We start from the raw sequence: 22127 nt of genomic DNA, 5'->3' as shown, positions 1-22127 counted from the left end.
AGCTGGTATGCGAGTAGCAGGCCGTCAAGGACGCGGAGGCAGAATTCGAGGTCCTGAAAAAAAGGTGTCGAGAGGCGGTGAACGAAAGCCAACGATTTCATCGAAGATACATGGAGATATTAATGAGAGAGAGGGAATTGGAAGCAGAAGTCGAACGTTTAAGGGGCTCCCTGGCGAGGTCGAAGCCGAGAGTCCGAGGTCGGAGGGAGCCGGGTCCTCTTAGGGCTCTTTTGGTCCTTCCGTCTTCCCATGTATATATTTTTTCTTTTGTTGTTTCGTCTTGTTCTTGTTGTTTTGCTTTTCTTCCTTTAGCTTGCTGGGCTTTGTAGTGTATATTTTGTGAATGAAATGAAAAAGAGATTTAGTGTTACCTCGTCCACGTATTGCATTAAATCGTCGTCCGTCGAACTTCTTTTGTCTCTTGACTTGTTCGACGTCCTTGACTTGTTCGACGTTGGTGTCGCTCGGAGGTGCCCAATCGTCGCCACGTTGATTTACTTTTCTTGTCGTCCATGGCCGCAGGCTCAAGCTCATGGTCTGAACTTCACATTAGTCATGTCGAGAGTCTTCTTAGGGACCAGAGATGTTCGGTAGGAGCTCCCGTCTTTGTTGAGACGAAGTTTCCTATATTTTTGATGTAGTTTATTTTTCATCTGTTGTCAATGTAGTTCGTCGCTTTCTTTTTTAATTTTTCTCCTCTTTTCTGAGTGAGGGTCCTCCCCTTGCTTTTCGCGGGGTCGCGTAGAGGTGTAGAGGTGCCGTTGAGGAGACTTTTCCTTTTATCCGATCATGTTGGGCGATCAGGTTTTTGTCATCGTCAGGACGAGGTTTTCCCTCTGTTCCCAACGGGGCTGTGGGGGCACATAAAGGTCGTTGCGAGGGCCTCTCCCCCTATCTGGTCCAAAAGAATCAGGTCTTCGACTTTGCTCATGTCAGGATGAGATTTTCCTCCTGTTCCTGACATGGCTGTGGGGGCACATTAGGGCGTTGTAGGACCTCTCCCCCCATCCGGTCTAAAAGAACCGGACCTTTGACTTTGCTCAGGTTAGGACGAGGTTCTCCTCCTGTCCCTAACATGGCTGTGGGGGCACATTAGGGCATTGTAGGGTCTCTCCCCCCATCCGATCTAAGAGAACCGGGCCTTTGACTTTGCTCATGTCAGGGCGAGGTTCTCCTCTTGTCCCTAACATGGCTGTGGGGGCGCATAAGGGCGTTGTAGGGCCTCTCCTCCCATCTGGTCTAAAAGAATCGGGCCTTTGACTTTGCCTATGTTAGGACGAGGTTCTCCTCCTGTCCCCAACATGGCCATGGGGCACTTAAGGGCCGTTATATGGGCCTCCCCCCCGATCCGATCTTAAAATAATTGGACTCTCATTTTGCTCATGTTAGGACGAGATTCTCCTCCTGTCCCTAACATGATCTTATTTTAATTGTTTGAAGGGGTTATCCCCAATCGTAACAAGTCCATGCCAAAAGGGAAAGACATGCAAAGTCGAAAGGAATTTTGATTCAAAGCAAAGTCATTAGCAGTACATTTACAGGTTTCTCGAGTCCCATGGTCGTGGAAGGTCTGCTCCTCTTTAAGGTCCTCCAGTGATGGAGTCATGGTCCCGATTGGAGGCCGATCCCCGAGCTGTTCCTCCCTCCTTGGCGGTTCAGGTTGCGGCAGGGCCCTTGGCCGATCCTCTCTGCCTTCAGGTCGGCGTCGAATGAACCTGTCGAGCCGACCTCGTCTGATGAGCTCCTCGATCTCGTCCCGGAGCTGAATGCACTCCTCTGTATCATGGTCGTGGTCACGATGGTAGAGGCAGAACTTGTTAGGATTGCGTTTCCCAAGGTGTGTGCGCATCCTTTCCGGCCTTGGCAACTGCTCCATGACCTCCATCAGCACTTGGGTTTTCGAGGCATTGAGGGGGGCATAGTTGCGGAATCTTCCTGGTGGGGAACCCCGTCAAACTTCACGGTCCGGACTTCTCTGCCTACATACCCGGGGAGGAGTATGGACACGCTTGTGCCTGGGAGGAGTTCGAGAATGCGGCCGAGCTTCCCTCGGCCCTTTTTTGACTGTAGGCTTACTCGAGTTTTCCGTCTGTCGCTCTCTCGCAGTCTCCTCATCCTTCATTTTGAAGGCTTCTTCTGCTCGGACGTACCCCTCGGCCCGAGCCAACAGATCAGCAAAATCCCTGGGGTACTTCTTCTCTAGAGAGAACAAAAGGTCATTCTTCTGAAGGCCGCCCTTCAGAGCGGCCATCGCCACCGACTGGTCCAAGTTTCGGACCTCCAGCGTGGCGACATTGAAACGGTTGATGTAGGTCCGGATGGACTCCCCCTCCCTCTGCTTGATATTGATGAGGGACTCCGAACCCTTCCGGGGGCGCCGACTGCTGACAAAATGGGCCACAAATTGGTGGCTCATCTGATCGAAAGAAAAGATAGTACCCGACTTCAGCATCGAGTACCAGTTTCTCGCCGCTCCCTTCAAGGTGGATGGGAAGGCTCGGCATAGAATGACGTCTGGTGCACCATGAAGCAGCATCATCGTCCGAAAGGCCTCCAGGTGATCAACCGGGTCCGAAGTTCCGTCGTAGCTTTCAAATTGGGAGAGTTTGAAGTTTGGCGAGATCGGCTCCTACATGATCATTTGAGAAAAGGGGGGGTCAGTGCAAATATCCTCACCACAAGCGGGGGGAGCATGGTGGAGTTCTTCGATCTGCTGGTTCATCTCCTGGAGCCTTCGGTCCAGGAAATCCTCTCGACTACGGGTCTCGAGGGTCCTCTGGCAGAATGGGGGTAGAGATCTTTCAGGGGCAGAATCGTGATCCGACCGAGGGCTCTCCACCCTCGGATTCATCTTTTCGAGAAAGACGGAGCGGCCGGCCCAAGTGGCCCGCCCTACCACCGGATTCTGGTGTTCCGGTGACGCTCTTTCCAGGCACACCGATGCCTGTGGCTGCTGCTGCTGCTGTATGGCCTACACAGCTTCAGTGAGGCTTCTGACCTGCTGCACCAGCAGGTCAAACTGCTCCGCGCCAACCATCGTTGCTGGAGGAGGAGGAGGAGGCTGGGAAACTGGGGGTGAGGTCGGAGCCTGAGATCTGACCCCCGATCGTCGCGTGGATGCCCTGCAGGGAGGCATCGGGCAAAGACCTAGCGGAGGAAGGAGGAGAGGACGCCGAAAAAGATGCCTGGGGGCGGTTCCATTGAGCGCTCCTTTAAGAATAAGGGTACTGTAAAGACACAGGCCCTTCCTCTAGCGCCAATCTTGTTGGTGCAAAAATTCACCTGCGTCGGAGAGGCTGGAGTCGAGGGAGTTGCGGTCACCGTCGGGACCTGCAAAAGAAGTCTAAACCGGAGGTGGGGTTGCTCCGGCAAGACCCTCCGACACTCAAGTCAGCTCTCTTCCTTAACAAGAATGGCGTGCTCGAATGGAAATTTTAGCAGAGTTTCTAGGTAAAAAATGAGAGCTTAGAGAATAACGTATCTGGGGTCCCCCTTTTATAGGTGGAGGGAGCAACAGACTGATAGCGACGACTGTAACCATCCGGCAGTGGGCTGCCCACGGTCAGGAGGAGTTTGCTGTGAAGAGTAGTGGAATGAAATCGTGGCTATCACCGGGACGTGCCACGTGGAGTCTGTCGCGGGGGGTGGAGCGGTGTTCGTTATCGTGGCTTGCCAGAGGATGGAGGAATCGCGTGGTATCCATCGCAGGAAGTGGAGCAGGATCATTGCCATTATTGCGGTCTGCCAGGGAGTGATGGAGCCACGCGAAATCCATCGCAGGAAGTGGAGCAGAGTTGTGGCTGTTGCTGTGGCCTGCTAGAGGGTCCAGGCCTGTCGGCCGAAGTCCGACGGGAGTGTCTGGCGGAGAGGAGGTGGCTAGTTGCCCGTCTGAGAGGAGCTCAGAGTCCGGCTCTCATGGGAGTTCGGACGAAGTCTTCCTTCAGTTGAAGTCGGGGATGAAGTTCGGCTTCCGCGGGAGTCCGGACGGGGTCTTCCAGTAGCTGGAGTTGGAGACGAGATCTGGCTCCCGTAGGAGCCCGGGCGAAGTCCTCCTGCAATTGGAGTTGTGAGTGAAGTCCGACTCCCGTAGGAGTCCGGACGAAGTTTACCTGTGAGCGAAGTCGTGGGCGGAGCCCGGCTCCCGTAGGAGTTCGGGCGACGTCCGCCTGCAGCCGGAGTCGGGAACGAGGTCCGGCTCTCGTAGGAGCCCGGGCGGAGTTTTTCCGCAGCTGGAGCTGGAGACAAGATCTGGCCCCCGTAGGAGCCCGGGCGAAGTCCTCCTGCAATTAGAGTTGTGAGTAAAATTCGGCTCCCGTAGGAGTCCGGATGAAGTTTACCTGTAGATGAAGTTGTGGGCGGAGCCCGGCTCCCGTAGGAGTCCGGGCGACGTCCGCCTATAGCTGGAGTCGGGAATGAGGTCCGGCTCCCGTAGGAGCCCGGGCGAAGTTTTCCCGCAGCTGGAGCTGGAGACGAGATCTGGCTCCCATTGGAGCCCGGGCGAAGTCCTCCTGCAATTGGAGTTGTGAGTGAAGTCCGACCCCCGTAGGAGTCCGGACGAAGTTTACCTGTATACGAAGTCGTGGGCGGAGCCCGGCTCCCGTAGGAGTCCGGGCGATGTCCGCCTGCAGCCGGAGTCGGGAACGAGGTCCGACTCCCGTAGGAGCCCGGGCGGAGTTTTTCCGCAGCTGGAGCTGGAGACGAGATCTGGCTCCCGTAGGAGTCGGGGCGAAGTCCTCCTGCAGTTGGAGTTGTGAGTGAAGTCCGGCTCCCGTAGGAGTCCGGACGTGTAGATGAAGTCGTGGGCGGAGCCCGGCTCCCGTAGGAGTTCGGGCGACGTCCGCCTGCAGCCGGGGTCGGGAACGAAGTCCGGCTCTCGTAGGAGCCCGGGTGGAGTTTTTCCGCAGCTGGAGCTGGAGACGAGATCTGGCTCCCGTAGGAGCCCGGGCGAAGTCCTCTTGCAGTTGGAGTTGTGAGTGAAGTCCGGCTCCCGTAGGAGTCCGGACGAAGTTTACCTGTAGACGAAGTCGTGGGCGGAGCCCGGCTCTCGTAGGAGTTCGAGCGACGTCCGCCTGCAGCCGGAGTCGGGAACGAGGTCCGGCTCCCGTAGGAGCCCGGGCGGAGTTTTCCCGCAGCTGGAGCTGGAGACGAGATCTGGCTCCCGTAGGAGCCCGGGCGAAGTCCTCCTGCAGTTGGAGTTGTGAGTGAAGTCCAGCTCCCGTAGGAGTCCGGACGAAGTTTACCTGTAGACGAAGTCATGGGTGGAGCCGGCTCCCATAGGAGTTCGGGCGACGTCCGCCTGCAGCCGGAGTCGGGAACGAGGTCCGGCTCCCGTAGGAGCCCTGGCGGAGTTTTCCCACAGCTGGAGCTGGAGACGAGATCTGGATCCCGTAGGAGCCCGGGCGAAGTCCTCCTGCAGTTGGAATTGTGAGTGAAGTCCGACTCCCGTAGGAGTCCGGACGAAGTTTACCTGTAGACGAAGTCGTGGGCGGAGCCCGGCTCCCGTAGGAGTTCGGGTGACGTCCGCCTGCAGCCGGGGTCGGGAACGAGGTTCGGCTCTCGTAGGAGCTCGGGCGGAGTTTTCCCGCAGCTGGAGCTGGAGACGAGATCTGGCTCCCGTAGGAGCCCGGGCGAAGTCCTCCTGCAATTGGAGTTGTGAGTGAAGTCCGGCTCCCGTAGGAGTCCGGACGAAGTTTACCTGTAAACGAAGTCGTGGGCGAAGCCCGGCTCCCGTAGGAGTCCGGGCGATGTCCGCTTGCAGTCGGAGTCGGGAACGAGATCCGGCTCTCGTAGGAGCCCGGGCGGAGTTTTCCCGTAGCTGGAGCTGGAGACGAGATCTGGCTCCCGTAGGAGCCCGGACGAAGTCCTCATGCAATTGGAGTTGTGAGTGAAGTCCGGCTCCCGTAGGAGTCCGGACGAAATTTACCTGTAGACGAAGTCGTGGGCAGAGCCCGGCTCCCGTTGGAGTCCGGGCGACGTCCGCCTACAGCCGGAGTCAGGAACGAGGTCCGGTTCTCGTAGGAGCCCGGGCGGAGTTTTTTCGCAGTTAAAGCTGGAGACGAGATCTGGCTCCCGTTGGAGCCCGGGCGAAGTCCTCCTGCAATTGGAGTTGTGAGTGAAGTCCGGCTCCCGTAGGAGTCTGGACGAAGTTTACCTGTAAACGAAGTCGTGGGCGGAGCCCAACTCCCGTAGGAGTTCGGGCGACGTCCGCCTGCAGCCGGAGTCGGCAACGAGGTCCGGCTCTCGTAGGAGCCCGGGCGGAGTTTTCCCGCAGCTGGAGCTGGAGACGAGATCTGGCTCCCGTAGGAGCCCGGGCGAAGTCCTCCTGCAATTGGAGTTGTGAGTGAAGTCCGGCTCCCGTAGGAGTCCGAACGAAGTTTACCTGTAGACGAAGTCGTGGGCGGAGCCCGACTCCCGTAGGAGTCCGGGCGACGTCCGCCTGCAGCCAGAGTCGGGAACGAGGTCCGGCTCCCGTAGGAGTCCGGATAAAATCTAGTAGTTGTAGGAATCTATCGTTGGAGAAGTTCAGCCGTTGGCGAAGTCCGGGGCAGTTCGGATTGGAGTTAAACCTGGCTGGAAGAAGCCTAGAAGGGATTCGGGGAACAGCTGATAGTCGTGGAAGGTCGGCTGGTGGTGGAGCTCAGTGAGCACTTGGGGCGGCTTAATAGATGACTGGGGGAACTCGTGTTGAAGGGGCTCGGGTGGTGCAGTGGGAGCTCGTACGTCGGGGGAATTCAGTCAGCACTGTGAAAATTCGGCTGTTGGGGAAGTCCGGAGAGATACCATCTGCAGTCGAAAGCCGGAGGAGTTCTGGGAGGGTCAATCCTGTCAAGAACTTCGGCTGAGGGTATTTCATACCCAACAAATATTATTAAATAAGGTACGATCAAACACCATACACCAAATATGGTAAATTTCCATGTAGTGTCGGTTTTGGTGTATGTTTAGATTCCAAAGCTTTGATACAACCAGGCAAGGATGATAATTGAAGCCGATCCATTGAGTGCCCAACTCAACTCAAATGCGACAGATTTTATTCGATCCAATTAAAATTTAAAATAAATATTCATTCTAGATAAAATATTTAAAATAATTTTAAATTTTCTATAGATAATGATATGTCTTGCTTCGAATCCGACACAATATAGCTTAATCTAAATATTTTTTTTAAAAAATATAATTATTTTATAATATTTATGTGATAAATTTTTCTTTTCACTTATCTAAATTATTTTATTTATCCAATCTGATTTGACCCGCACCACTATTTGAGCTGACTTGACTTGAGGCGAATACAGCATGGATATAAATATGGAGTTTTTCATTATGAAATAAGTACAGATATTGACCGGCTTAATCAATATTTCACACATCACCATCCCTACAACCAGGGGGAACAAAAGGTTCCACAAAGATATCTTGTTAAAAGACATAACTCACAAGGATAAGGAAATGAATTTGATTGAGATGTACCTACAATTCAATTACCCCTCAAATGGCTTACAATCACAATTCATTCTACTAAATACCAGACACAGAACTCCGATGGCTGCATCATGCATAAACTCATACGTGCACAACTGTGAAAGGCCATTCTATTTTTGCTTCCCATATGGCAAAAATACCATCTACTTGAAAACTGTAGGAATGCAGTATTCCTAAAGATTCACCTTGAAAACAAGAATTTAAAAAGAGCCTCGTTTATCAAGAGCGACAACTAGCTTATTTGACTATATAACAAATTACAATATGATAATTTTATTGTTCAATGAAAACAGAACATATTCAGCAAAGGTCCCAAGCAGGTCTCGCCAGTATTCCGAAACAAAAGACATTACAAGCTCCTTCAGACGCACCTTTACACCCACTTCATGACAAGGATATAGCATTAAAACAGGAAGATATTTAAAGTCACTCAAAATGGAAAAAGGTTCATCTACCAAAGCTTTATACAATTCTACATATAATGTAGTTATGACTCCTTGTAGAAATTAACTTTGTTACCCACGTTGCAGCCACCCAGAATCCTATGGATGACAGCATTTGCCAGTCCTTGGCAAGCAAATTGGTCGCTGAGTGATTTCTCTGCAATTCGAAGTGATGAGAGTGCCTGCGCTGCTAGACACCCTGCAGAAATATCTGCTATTTGACCTGTCTCCTCATAATACGATGCTTGTAAACATCTTGCATGCATCTCAGAAGGCATTGACTGTCCAAGCACCCAATCATTCCACTCCACACAGGTCCATATGCATCAGTGGTCCATCCCAATCCCTCACCAGAATATTTTGTGAAAATCTGATAGCCCATTAAAAGGTCAAAATTGTTAGAGTGATCCCCAGGGTTATATCTTTGATTACTGTTCAGCATGAAATGACAGGGTTCATCTGCATCTTCCCCTAGAAGGACATGCAGAGCAACAGCCTCCGCTGTTTAAGCACATTCCTTATCAAGTGTTGTTCTTCTTCTTTTTTCTCCTGTTTTTTCTTCTCCAATTCAGAGCATAAGGCTGCAGAGGTTGCGAGTGCTTTCTCCAGGCGCCTCTTTTTCTTCTCGGCCTGCTTTAGGCGATCCAGTTCCTCTTTGGCCTGCTTCTTCTTCCCTTTCTTCAGGACAGCACCTGCTTGACCATAGCAAACTTATTCCATGATTCCTCTTTCTAAAAATACTGGTCTCAGCTTAATATCCTTGAAATGACTATTAATGAAATAGAATCATTTCTAGTACCATCTGCCGAAAACTTACAAAAGTTGCTGAACTCTTCTGAGCAAGAAACTACTTCAACAGTTACCACCATAATGCTACACCCATTCAGGTCTGTAGGAGTATCTCATTTTGCGAACAATACAATCCCAAAAGGAAACAACAGGAGAAAGGAGGAGAGTAAAATGATAAGCTCTAAGTAGTGCTTCTCTGGTGGCCTTTTTCCCAGACTTCTTGCAGCCCAACCACTGCCCATCTTAATACCACCAAAATGTACAAGTATGGATCTCAACAATATGATGGCAAGGATTAAAATATTCAATCGAACAGCTCATATTGCATTCCTACTGCATACAAGCAAAAGAATGTGAACATCAAAATCTCCAATAAACACCATCTTCCTCATCACAAAATTTCAATAAAAAGTAGACTCATGTGATAGTATAAGTGTAAAAGAAAAGGTGAATATTATTTCAAAATGCTTCTCCATCATATGCAAGCTACCAGGCCTACCAGGCAAGCTTGCTCAAATAGATCAAGCTATGGTAAATGCTCTTTCTTATCTCTGCTACACAACAACTCTTACAAGTTAGCCAAGTAATTCAGAACTGTTCTACTTTAAACTATTTTTTTTTTCACATATCTAAAAACAACTTAAAATCCATTTGTTGTGATTTGAAATGCTTCAACTAGATGCACAAAGAGGTTATTTCGACAAAGTTAAAATGAAAAACATAAAAAACATTGGATGAATTGGTTTTTACTGGGATCATTGGATGAATTAGTTAGGAAGTGCTGCAATAGTTTTATTTGTGTGAGAAGGTTAAAATTCAAAAATATATGAACAATTATATGGTTTTTCATATTCTATGAATGATGGAATTCAAAAATTGAGCTCATCACATTACTAACTAATTTGTATCAAAGTTGAAGGTCCTTGCACCATAAGAGATATTATTATCAGACAAGCTTTAATATATGTACATCAAGATTTGCTATCTCAATACCAGACTCTTTATCGATATCATCCTATTATAGTGTCGGTATGCGGTATAGTATGACATAGCTAGGTGTATTAAGTATCGTACCATATAAGACTATGTACCGATCCGGTATGGTATGAGACTATGTATCTGTCCGATATGGTATGTTTGGTATGGTATATGGTGTTGACTAATATGGGAAACCTTGACCATTAGGGAAAAAAACACTAAGAGGAGTTGAATGCAATTGATAATATGAAAAGAAACAAAAAGCACATGAGAACTACAACAGAAAGCGTGGACTAATAGACATCTGCCTCCCTTAGGTTAATCTTAACCTCATTTGGACAACATCATCTCAATCCATCTTTTGACATAGAAAACTAAAGTGGTATTACTTCCTACTCTCCCCTCCTTCCTATTAACCTTCAATTCTGGAGCATAAGAAAAAATCAACGGACAACCCACCTTCAATCCTACAAGCGTACCAGTGGTGATGATCCATGCATAAGATTATCACATGACAAACAAAGAAAGTTGTAGCTGAAGTCATGAACAAACTCCATGATGCAAAGGAGATAATTTTTGTTCTCAGGGTTTATTGTCAGATGGGATTTGACCTAGAAGGGAAGCTGCCAACTGCAAAATTCAAAGATCCCCTCCAGATTCCCAGAAGAGTGCAGCTATGTTTCTAGAAGAACCCGCACATAATATCAATCCAATGTCAGAGGAAAATACTCTCAAATGTAGACTCACATGGTTATTGAACCAATCATGATTAACTAATGCCTATCCATGACACATCAGCTTTGAAATAAACATCGAAGCATGTTCGATGCTATACCTCTGAAGATCTTTACAAATAACAGCTCTTATAAGGTAAATTTTGTCTTCCATTTATTGCTTAGTTTCACTTAGATACTAATTGCAGTAAGTATTTGAGATCTAAAGTATTTGCTTCATCTTCATATATATGAAATTCCTCAATGGAATATGCTCTTTAATGTTCTTCTAAGAAGTTCAAGTTGACCTAGCAAATTAGTGTCAAAATGTTGCAGAAGGATCCGCTTGCAATGAAATTTTGCAAAAGCAATCATATGCAGCCCAGCCCTATTGCCAAAGAAAAGATTCAGCAGCACTGTCATGCCATATGGCATCAAAGAATTGATGCGATCCACAGGGTCAGTGTGATTTGTAATGGGTCGTCATGTAAACATAAATCCCACTGTAACACATAGCATGCTAAGAGTCCAGTTTTTTCTGTTGTTTCCCGCTTCAAGGCAAAGTACAACTTTTTTTTTGCTTTTTTGCAATGTTCACTTCAGTATTTCACTCTATTTGTTTCGCCTTTTCCCTCCTAAATCAGTGAAAGGGATCAAGCAGAATATTCTGTTCTAGCTGACTAAACTTGGATTCCTATATGGTTATTTAGTTTCTTAATTCTATGGTAAATTCACATCTGTTATTCTTCCTACCCCTTCTCATCAAGCCTTTCCCACCAAAAGTCTTAACCGTGACTAAGTCTATAGGAATCCTCATTTTTGCTCTAACGATTTTAAATTGAATCCAATCCACTACTTCATCCTTAAAGATCCCAACTTTATATGCAAGCAATATTCCTATTTCTCTGAGCATCACAATTTCGGCCTCCGATTGTCAAAAGCCTATTGCCCAAGCATTTGACCCTCAAATCCTACCTTCATTCTTCTACAAACTATAACCGTCATCACAATTACCAGCACTCCAATTTCCACCGAAAACCCTAGAATTCCTCCACTTGAAACCTGAATTCTAATCAACAACACTCGAAAAGCATGGAACAATTCAAATAACCCGAATGCGTACAAACTTCGAATATACCACTCCACCGCAGCAATCTAAACCCTCAACAAACCTTCCTAACTGTGAGACCCAGATGTACCCATGATAATTAAGAAAAAAATAATTTTTATCCAACAAACACCCACCCCCCGACCCCCCACCACAAAAAAAAGCCAAAAAAACAAAGGAAAACTAGAGAGTACTGAGATACCTGCCCAAGTCGGCGAAGAAACAGGCGAATCCAAGCCCCCTCGTGGTCATATCAAGCTGAGAAACCAACGAGATCGAATGGAATTCCCTTGGGCGTGGAGTCTTTGGATTCAATCCTACCCTAACAAAAAATCAGCTGAGAGAGAGAGGAGTGATTGAGGGATTTTAGAAATCGATGACATACCAAGGGCGTGAGCGATGACGACGGCTCGAAGGGACGAGAATGGCATTTTGGTTATTTCTGATGTCAATATCCCATGCCGGCTTCCAGATATACTGCATACAAATTTCTATAGGACGCACGTACCGGCGGTAGAGATTGTTCGGAGGGGTCAATCGAACGGTGATCTTGATTGTCCGTGTGTATATAACTATGCGGACGATTCCTTCCGCCGTCTTTCCTTCTTTCTTTATTTTTATTTTTGATCCGCTGCGGATTGGCCTAACAAGGAAGGATCCCTTGCCGCTCGAGATCTCAGACCCATTAGCCTACTTAACAGCTTATGCAAAATCATTTCTAAGGTATCATCTTGAAGACTTGCTTTGTTTCTGTGATGGCCTGGTCTGAGTAATGAATTTTAACCCGTCAAAATTTAAAAAAAAAATATTACTTCTTGAATTAATTTTGATGATTACAAAGCATTTGAAGGGGTACTAATGATTTTCGCTTGAAAAAGACTTATTGCTCTTCAGAAGCAAAATCGTAATTTTATCAAATTCTGATTTGAAAGCATCAAGTGATAGAACAAAAGATTTGTGATCCATTGGTGAAAATTTTATTATTTTTGGACTTATATTTTGAAAGATATTCATGTTTGAAAAACATGAGTCGACTCATGACATGTGAGATGATTGGCACGCTGAATTTTTGGCCGGCACAAACTTGGCACACCCTGTGAGTCGACCCATGAGTCGACCCCCAAGGCATGAGTCGACCCATGAGTCGACCTCTGTGGGTTTTGGGCTAATTTTACAGAACCTTGCTTCCCGTTTGGTTTTCTGGTGTTTTTCCACAGAGGTCGACCCATGAGTCGACCCCCAGGCATGAGTCGACCCATGAGTCGACCCCTATGACGGGATTGTTCTGCAACGGCTAGTTTTTAATCCATTTTAAGTGCTTTTAATGCTCATTTATTGTGGTCTAACGGCTCTATTTCAGCCCAGAATGTTTTCCACTATTTCTTGAAGCTATAAAAGGGACAAAAAGGTGGGAATCAAAAAGAAGCATCAAGAAGAGAGATTTTGAAAAAGGAATTTCAAGCAAACTTTTCAGCCCTAAGCAAAAGCTCACTCAAAGCATTCAAGAAGCCTTTAATCCAAGCTCACCAACTCCTCAAGTGCACATTCAAGTCTCCAACCACCTTGAGGAAATCAAAAAGAGCCTTCTTCTCTTTGAGTAAAGTGTATTTAAAGTCTTATTCGCTCATTAAAGGAGCTTTCTTTGTACTTACTTATGCTATTCATTGTTATACTTTGTTTGACTTATTGTTTTTGTTTTGGAAGAGTTCCAAAACAAGGGAAGGTTGATCCGAACCTTGAATCGGAGTGTATTGAGTTGGCTTGTATCCGAGAAACAAGTGGACTAGCTTGGGATAGCTAGAGTCAGAGTTTTCGACGTTTGTATTCGGGTTGAATACAAGATTAGTGGATTGGAATTCCCAAGTAGGAGCTTGGGGAGTGGATGTAGGTGCAAGGTTGGCACCGAACCACTATAAATCCTTTTGTTTGTGTTATGCCTAATTGCTCTTCTTTAACTCTCCATTATTCTCGTGCATTCTTGTATTTAGCCATTAGTCTTGAATTAACCTTACTCTCTCTAGTTATTTAGCTATTGTCAAACATTTTTCATAAGACATAAGTTAAGCTTAAAATTTTTAGAAACCCAATTCATCCCCCCTCTTGGGTTGCATAGCTGGGCAACAAAAAAAAAAAAGGAGAGAAGACTCCAAAAGGGAGTCTTCTTCCTCCTCTCGCCGGCTCTCAATCGGAGTCGGAAAGAGCCCCCCTCTGGCTCTATTTAAGGAGGAGAACCCTCCTCTCTCCCTCTCACCGAAGATCCTAAGCCTAGTCGGCGGCAATCGCCGGAAAACCACCACAGAGACCCGATCTGTGCCTGTCCAATATCTCGTCGGAAAGCCTCACCGACGTCGAAGGTGAGCCTCATCCTCCTTCCTCTCTTCTCCCCTTTCCTTCCTGTGCTGATGTGCACGTTCGCCGGCGACCGGAGTCACCGGATTTTGTTGCAGAAGAAACATCTATTTTGCCCATTTTTCTTCGATTTTCCGACGCCGGTGGTCACCGCCGACCACCGGTTTGGATCCCTCTGAGCTGCCCGTCGTCACCCTTTTGTCGTCGGCCAGCCTCATGCCGATCGACCGTCGGCTGGCCGACTAAATCGAGGGGATCGTGAGGTCCCCTGTTTCGGCCCAAAGGAAACCGTGGGAAGAAGAAGGAAAAAGAAAAAGAAAAAAAAAGAAGAAGGAAAAAAAAAGAAAAGAAAAAGAAAGAAGGAAAAAGAAAAAGAAAAAAAGAGAGAGAAGAAAAAGAAGAAGAAAAATAAAATAATAATAATATAATAATAATAAATAGGATTTTCTCTCCTCTCTCTTTCGTGAAGAAAAAAAGAAAGAAAGAAAAGAAAAAAGAAAATATAAAATTAATTAATAAATAATGATATAAATAATAAAATATGAGAAAGAGAATTTTTCTCTCTTCTCTCTCTCCCTTCGGCCTGAACTAGTATTTTCTCTCTCTAGAATTAAATTTTTTCTCTCTACTTTCTCTCTCTAAGTTATTTCTCTCTCCTAAGATTTTTTAGAATTTTGAGAAGAATGATGATGAATTTAAATAATCCTAGTGATGGATTTTTGATCTGCGATCACCGGACGGTATACCGACATCCACTTTGATCAAATTAGATATTTTTAGGTTTTAATTTTTATAATTTTATTAAATTATCCATATGATAATTTTAGTATGATTTAATCTGATCGATCGGATTTGTTGAATCATATCGTCCGAGGAGTCCAAGATGAATTTTCTCTCTCTAAAATTTTCTCTCTCAAGAATTTTTTCTCTCTAAAGTCATTTCTCTCTCGATCGATTTCTCTCTCTTGATCGATTTATCAATGAAAAAATTCTTTTAATAGTCCTGATCTGATTCTAATGAAGAACCCTGATCCATGGTTGTCGGGCAGTGTATTGGTACTTACCTTGATCAGATCCAATATTTATTAATTTAATTATCCATGATCCCGATTTAATCATGATTTGATCATGTTGATTTCACCACTCGAGATATTGGACCAATCATAATGTTAGATTGTGTCACCTGATCAATTCGAATTGTACCTCATGAATTCTCTCTCCTCTGATTTTTTCTCTCCACTTGATTTAATGAAATCGATGAAGAAATCTCGGTCCTATCACTTCTTACCCAATTTGATCTGATAGTCAAACTTTGGATCGTTGAGGTTCTAATTAGATTTTGATTAGATGAAATTAGATGATCGAACTCAATCTAAACCGTTGAAATATGATATTCGTATTCTTTCTAATCATTGAAATTGATTCTGTATAAGATTGTGGATGTTTGATCATGGGATATCGCAATATGATCTACGAACAGAATTTTTGAAAAAAATTTTATAGAATTATGTGAATTTATTAGAATGCGTTCGAGATAAATAATGTTTCATTTTTTTTAGATTTATCGATAAATTATAATATATTTTTGATATGATTTGTGAAATGATGCATGAATTGGATGAATGATATTTTGTTATGAAAATATCTTATTTGAAATGTTATGATGAAGCATGATTGAACATATTGATTCCATGATGCATTATATGATTGATTTCGATACTACATAATTATATATTTTATTATCGAAATTAGAATATGAAACATGATTTATGAAGAATTCTGATATAAGAACAATATGAATTGACAATCTGACTATGTAAAGGACCCCGTCAATGGGGCATATACGTTGGCAATTGATTTATCCTAAGAATTTGCATCGCCAGAGAGACCAACGACAAACCGCCAGAGAGACCAGTGGTTCCGAAGGACTTTGCTGCCAGATGATTCACAGCTCACTGCAAGAAGATATGTAGTATTATGACCCTGCCACAGAAAAAATATGGTCATAGCTCATGGTTGATGAAAAGAATTTAAGAATGGAAGAAATTGAAATCTTGAAAGAAACTCAAATTTTGAAAAAAAAATAAATTTGGTATGAATTATACTGCATAATCGAAATTGATTTCAAATTGATGAACTCTATATGCTTATTTTTTATAAATGATTATTTACTTAAATACCTGATGAAATCTGTTGAAAAGTGATCATTGCTTACGGGGCTGTCTAGTTCATTACCTCCTATTTTACTGTTTTAACAGATGTTGAGGAATTAAGATGATACAAGATATGAATGGAAGAGTGATCAGAAGTAGAATCTCCATATTTTTAATTTAGGTTGAAAGTCTTATTGAATTTGATGTAAGGCCTATGAATTATTATTGAATTTATTAAGATATTAAAGAAAAAAATTAGATCGTTATGTTTTGGATTTAAATTATTGACTAATTATTCAACTGTTGTTTTAGGATAGCATGATAAGATGCCTTGCATGCTTATGGGAAGAGTTTTCTATGAGTATGCGGCGGTTGCCATGACCCTCGATTCACAATCTCGGATTGGGGGCGTGACAATTAATATGGTATCAGAGCATAAGTGGATGAATTATGAAACATAGAATCAGATATAGAATGGGTGTAAGTGGATAGACACTGAGGACATTATGGTGTAGATCTTTGATGATTGTAGTGGAGAAATCTTTATGAACTTTTGGTTAAATATTGAGATTATGTATGAAAGGATCACAAGAGATTATGACATATAGAATTTGAAATATGATAGATAATCTATTGATCATTATATGATTAGTTAGATTTTGATTGAAAGTAATTACAAAAGGATTGACATAAAATTTTATTGTGCATTGTGGTTATTAATTTGATCATTGGTTATTCAAGTGAATCGTAAGTTCAAATTCGATGTGAGAATAATACTATGATATTACTTCTAGTTGAAAAGTTGACTATTATTGACAAGATAAAGATTTGATAATAAAATATTGTTTTAAAAGAAAATTTTTTTTATGATGCTGGATTGGAATATTTATCAAAAGTGAACTTGGTATGTGGATCATATATAAAGTGACATATTAGGATGAATGCATATTTGGAGATATTGCAAAGAAACCTATTTCTTATTGATGAAATCGACTATGAGGTTGTAGAATATTCATCATACTGGAATTTTAATCATCATCCTTAGATCTAGATAATAGATCTTATTTTGTCTTTTGGAGACTACATGATGTGTATGAAATTTTAATTTAAAGATTTCGTATCTAAGTTGATCAAGAGATTTTCTGATATTATTGTTGAGGTTGTTAATGAAAAATTGATATCTTTAGATTAAGATAAAAGATCTAATTTATATTTATTTCAGATTAAGGGATCCATGTGAATTTATAATTTAGAAATTTTGGATTTAAAAATTGATATGGAGTTCCTTTGCTTTTGTTAACGAGGTCCCTAATTGAATCTACTATTAAATGGAGATTTGATTTTTTGAAGCTTGTATGATTGTTATGAAAGGATATTTGATAGATATTAAAGATCCTAATGATAGAAATTTTAAAAAAATAATAATAATTTGAAATTCTTATATATTCTGATTATGTCCAAATTTGATGGAGCATCGAAGGATTTTTTCTTCATTAATTTGACTTATAAGGATTTTTGGTTTGAAAATTATCGAATTGAATTGATATAAGAATTAAGATTTGATTCATATTGATTATAGTAAATCTGTATGATGGTTTAAATATGATATTAGACTCAAGGGTTAATCAAGATTATTGTATACCAGTAGAAATATGAATGAGAATCAGAAGTTAATCTTTGGCTTCAATTGAAATTTAAAATTTTAAATTTTTTTTATTGATAAGGTAAAGAAATAATTTGATCAAAATTTTTTGGTGAAGTTAAAAAATTTTGATTGTTAGATCAGAGAGTGCGCAGCAGAAGCATGGTAATCTGGATTACTTTGAGTAAGTCAGGAATGTTGACCCTTTGAGTTAAAGAATTATGATAGATGATATGGTTTGATACAAAAAATTTATTGATATTAGAAAAAATAATATTTTAAAATTTTAAATTATTTTAGATATCCTAATATGATTTTTAAAAGTAGTGCTTCCACCTACTATGCTAAAAAAAAAATATTTAGCATCCTAATTCTAGGATGAGTGGACCTTTGATTTTTGATTTAGATTTAGAATATTTAGAGATAAATTTTTTCTATCCTAGAATTAAATTTTATAATTCTCTATTTATTATGAAGAATTTGAGATTGTTTATCGAATAATGATTTCGATCTTAGATTATTATACTCAAATATTTATCTGCAGGATATAATAAAATTTGAAGTTTGGATTCTTTTGATCATTATTATTTCTCTGACTGAATAGAAAGATTGAGGTATCTATTGATATTGACGATTATTCTACAAAAGATGGATTAGAGTTATTTATAATTTAATTTGACAATAAATCGATTAATTGAGAGTTGTTAATGTTTAGATAAAGAAAATTGATATACTTACTTAGAATAGAGACATTGATTTTGATTATAAGAAAAATATAGTTTTGATTTAGATCAATTTTTGAGTTATTGATTTTTATTATGGAATGACTTAATGATAAAATTTACTTCAAGAATTAGAATATGTAAGAGTTTGAGGGTTTGAGTAAGAAAATTTCGATGACTAGAAATAGTGATATTGATTCAATCAACAATGGTGATATTGATCTTTATGAAATGACTTAATGATGAAGTTGTATCGAGAATTGGGGATGTCATTATATGATTCACATAAGTATGTTTTTCCTATCTTATGATGGGTTGAAATTAAGAGTGGATAATATTTAAAAAAAAAATGAATGATGATGATGAATGAAATTCTTATGCAAGAATAGAGACGTTGATTTTCTTCTACCTACAAGAGATGGATTTAATTTTAATTTGAGTCGTGAGATATTGAACATGATTTTTATAAAAAATGAGATCATAATTTCGAAATCTTGAAATATTGAAAATCTTTGAGATATTGATCTTGATAAATAAGAAAATGAATGGTTTCGTTTCAGATTAATATTTGATGTATTGATTTTTTTTCTTATGAAATAATTTAAGAATAAATTTTATATCAAAAATTAGAATATTGAAATATTTGTGGATGAGATTCAAGTAAGGAAATACGAAGACTCAAGCAAGAAAAATTTTGAGGATGAAATTTTTTTTAGAGGGGAAGAATGTGATGGCCCAGCCCGAGTAACGAATCTCAGCCCACCAAAGCCCAAACAAAAAAAAAGGAAGAAAAATAGGGGAGAAGACTCCCAAAGGAAGTCTTCTTCCTCCTCTTGTCGGCTCTCAATCGGAGTCGGAAAGAGCCCCCCTCTGGCTCTATTTAAGGAGGAGAACCCTCCTCTCTCCCTCTCACCGAAGATCCTAAGCCCAGTCGGCGGCAATCGCAGGAAAACCACAACGGAGACCTGACCTGTGCCCGTCCAATATCTTGTCGGAAAGCCTCATCGGCATCGAAGGTGAGCCTTCCTCCTCCTTCCTCTCTTCTCCCTTTCCTTCCCGTGTCGGTGTGCATGCTCACTGATTTTATGTCACAAATTGACATAAAAAGTATCAATTAATATCTAAATTATCTAACTTTATTAAGAAATTGATATTTGTTATTATATTTTGCAGAAGAAGAGATCATCAATAGAAAGAACAAGGAAAGAGGATTCCAACGGCGCAAATTTTATGCAAAACGGAGTTAAATTGACCCAGGAATTGAAGAATGAAGAAAGAAGACTCAATTGGGTCAAACCCGAGTCAAATCAGATCAAAATTGATCAAAAATCAACTGATTTGGTGATCTGGTTAGCCGCCTGGTCCACAGCAACAGGCGCATGGACCATGGACCCATCGGCGCACCATAAACCCCCTAAAACCTCTTAGTCCCACATCGGAAATTTTGAAAACCTTATAACCCCCAAATGCCTATAAAAAGCCCCCAAAGGCCCTTGTTTTATGTATTCTTCCTTCCGATCAAGCTTGTAACCCTAGATAATGGGGTTTTTAGCTCTCTTTTCAAGCCTCGAGCTTTGAGGTTTTTGTAATAAATTTTTTTTATATATAAAATCTTATTTTTATGCAATTTCATCTCTTTACATTATGCAATTTATTTTTCTTGCAATTAGGATAGTTTAATTTATGCAATTTAATTTTATGCAATTAGGTTAGTTTAAATTATGCAGTTTAAATTTATGCAATTAGGATAGTTTAATTTATGAAATTAGGGTAGTTTATTTTTCTGTATTTAAATTTTGTAAGTAGATTTAGATCATGTCTAGCTAAGCATCCCTTCTAGGGTTTGCGATGAAGCTAGATCATGAGTAGGGATTTTACATAGGGTTCTTTCTTTTTCTTAGGGTTTCTTTTTCTTCCTCTTTTGCCAAGAATTTTTGATGAACTACAGTTGGGTCAGAGTCCCTTCATAGTTCATGCTTGATTCAGTGCATAGGAGGAGAAAACCCTAAGGGATCCTAGTTACTACTCCCCTGTAAAGAATCTTGATAGGTTATCGTTGGGCCTTAGTCCCTTCATAATCTATGCTTGGGAAAGACAAGAGGAGTAGTCGTTAGGATCAATAAGAAAATTTTAGGTAGAATTCCCTAATCTAGATCTAGTGGATTCAAAAACCCTAGATCCTTAGTCTTATTGTCTTTAGCAAACAACTTTCGACTTTCGATTTTTGTTAAAGCTCACTTGAGCATAGATTTGAAAATCATTTTTAAAACCAAGTCTCTGTGGGATCGACCCGTACTCGCTGGTCGTGCTACTCTGCACACCGTGCGCTTGCGGTTTTATTTACAAATTTTAAGATTTGAACATCAAGTTTTTGGCGCCGTCGCCGGGGATTTGGCGTTTTAAATTATTTTCAAATATTTGTTCTTCGTGCGTTATAACTCTCTTTTTTTTTCTTTAGGTTTCTATATTTAGTTGGTGATTGCTGGAAAACTCAGGTACGCTTCTAATTTCTCTTTTATTATTTTTAGTTAATTACTTTTGCTTTTAGACCTAATCATTTGAATTTACTTAATCACAAAAAAAAAAATATAAAACAAAACAAAAGATATTTCATAATCGTGAAGTAAAATATCAAAATAAAAAAAAAATTCTAAATTAAAATCTTTTACATTCTTGGTCATCTTGTTTATTTGTATTTGCATTTTCATAATTAATCTAAGGGCATCAACCCATTAACAAGATAAGGTGGGGATTTCATTACCCTTCCTTAGCCCAAAAACCATCTCCATCATATTGCATTACCTAGACTTTTAATCTTAAAATCAATTAGACGTCAACCTTAAGGAATTCGAGCTCAATAGGACAAGGAACCCTAAGAGTTCTACCAAGTTTGAGTTGTTTGATTAGTTGGTGTCTAGGCAAGTCCCTGAGGGTGGTTTGTTAAATTGGTTCAGTTGCTGGCCTGGCCAACTCGTTTGGTGTCTAGAAAGGCAACGATGAGTGAACCTCCCACCTCTTATACTTACCTGGCTAACTAGTTGATCAATCTCCACTTGGAAGGTTTGAAGGGTCATCTTGGAACAGTTAGGAGCTGTCTAGATTTAGGTTAACCCTAGGATAGATTGAGTTTAATTTATTGATTCACTTGTTTGAAAAAAAAAAAAAATTAAAATTTAAATTAATTTGGTTACTTTTCTTTAGATTTAGGACTCCTTAGGATCTTCTCTTTAGAACTTTTTCTCTTTTCTTTCTTTTCCTTATACATAAAAATTTTATTAAAAAAAAAAAAAATTGTATAAACATCGAGAACCGTACACTTCGTGTGTGGAGAAGAGTGTCGGGTCGTCTAGTTAGAATTGAGTCAATTCCTGTTGTTCCAATGGCTGAACCAATCCAACCCATGACCCTTAAGGATTTGTGTTATCCAGTTGGCTCCATCCAACCATCTTGTATCAGGTTGCCACAACCCACAGCTAACAATTTTGAAATCAAACCTCAAATCATAAATATGCTTCCAAAATTCACAGGATTAGAGGATGCTTATATATTTATTAGAGAATTTGAGGAGGTATGTGCAACCATGAAACTGCAATTAACAGAGGATGAGGTCAAACTTAGATTAATCAACTTTGCCCTTAAGGACAATGCTAAGAAGTGGCTTTATAGTCTGCCAAACTATTCTGTCACTACCTGGGAGGGCTTTGTGAGAACATTTTTAAAAAAGTATTTCCCCCATCATAAAACAGCT

At 41.6% G+C, this 22127-nt stretch overlaps 1 pseudogene; it reads right to left on the bottom strand.

Moving 5' to 3' along the window:
• Positions 1-7737: 7737 nt before the first annotated feature.
• LOC140852950 (uncharacterized) lies at positions 7738-11867 on the bottom strand (annotated as a pseudogene).
• Positions 11868-22127: the final 10260 nt, after the last annotated feature.

Source organism: Elaeis guineensis, chromosome 12, assembly GCF_000442705.2.
Source record: "Elaeis guineensis isolate ETL-2024a chromosome 12, EG11, whole genome shotgun sequence".
Lineage (NCBI taxonomy): Eukaryota > Viridiplantae > Streptophyta > Magnoliopsida > Arecales > Arecaceae > Elaeis > Elaeis guineensis.
Note: the sequence above shows the minus strand (reverse complement) of the source record. Positions and strands in the feature narration are given on the sequence as shown.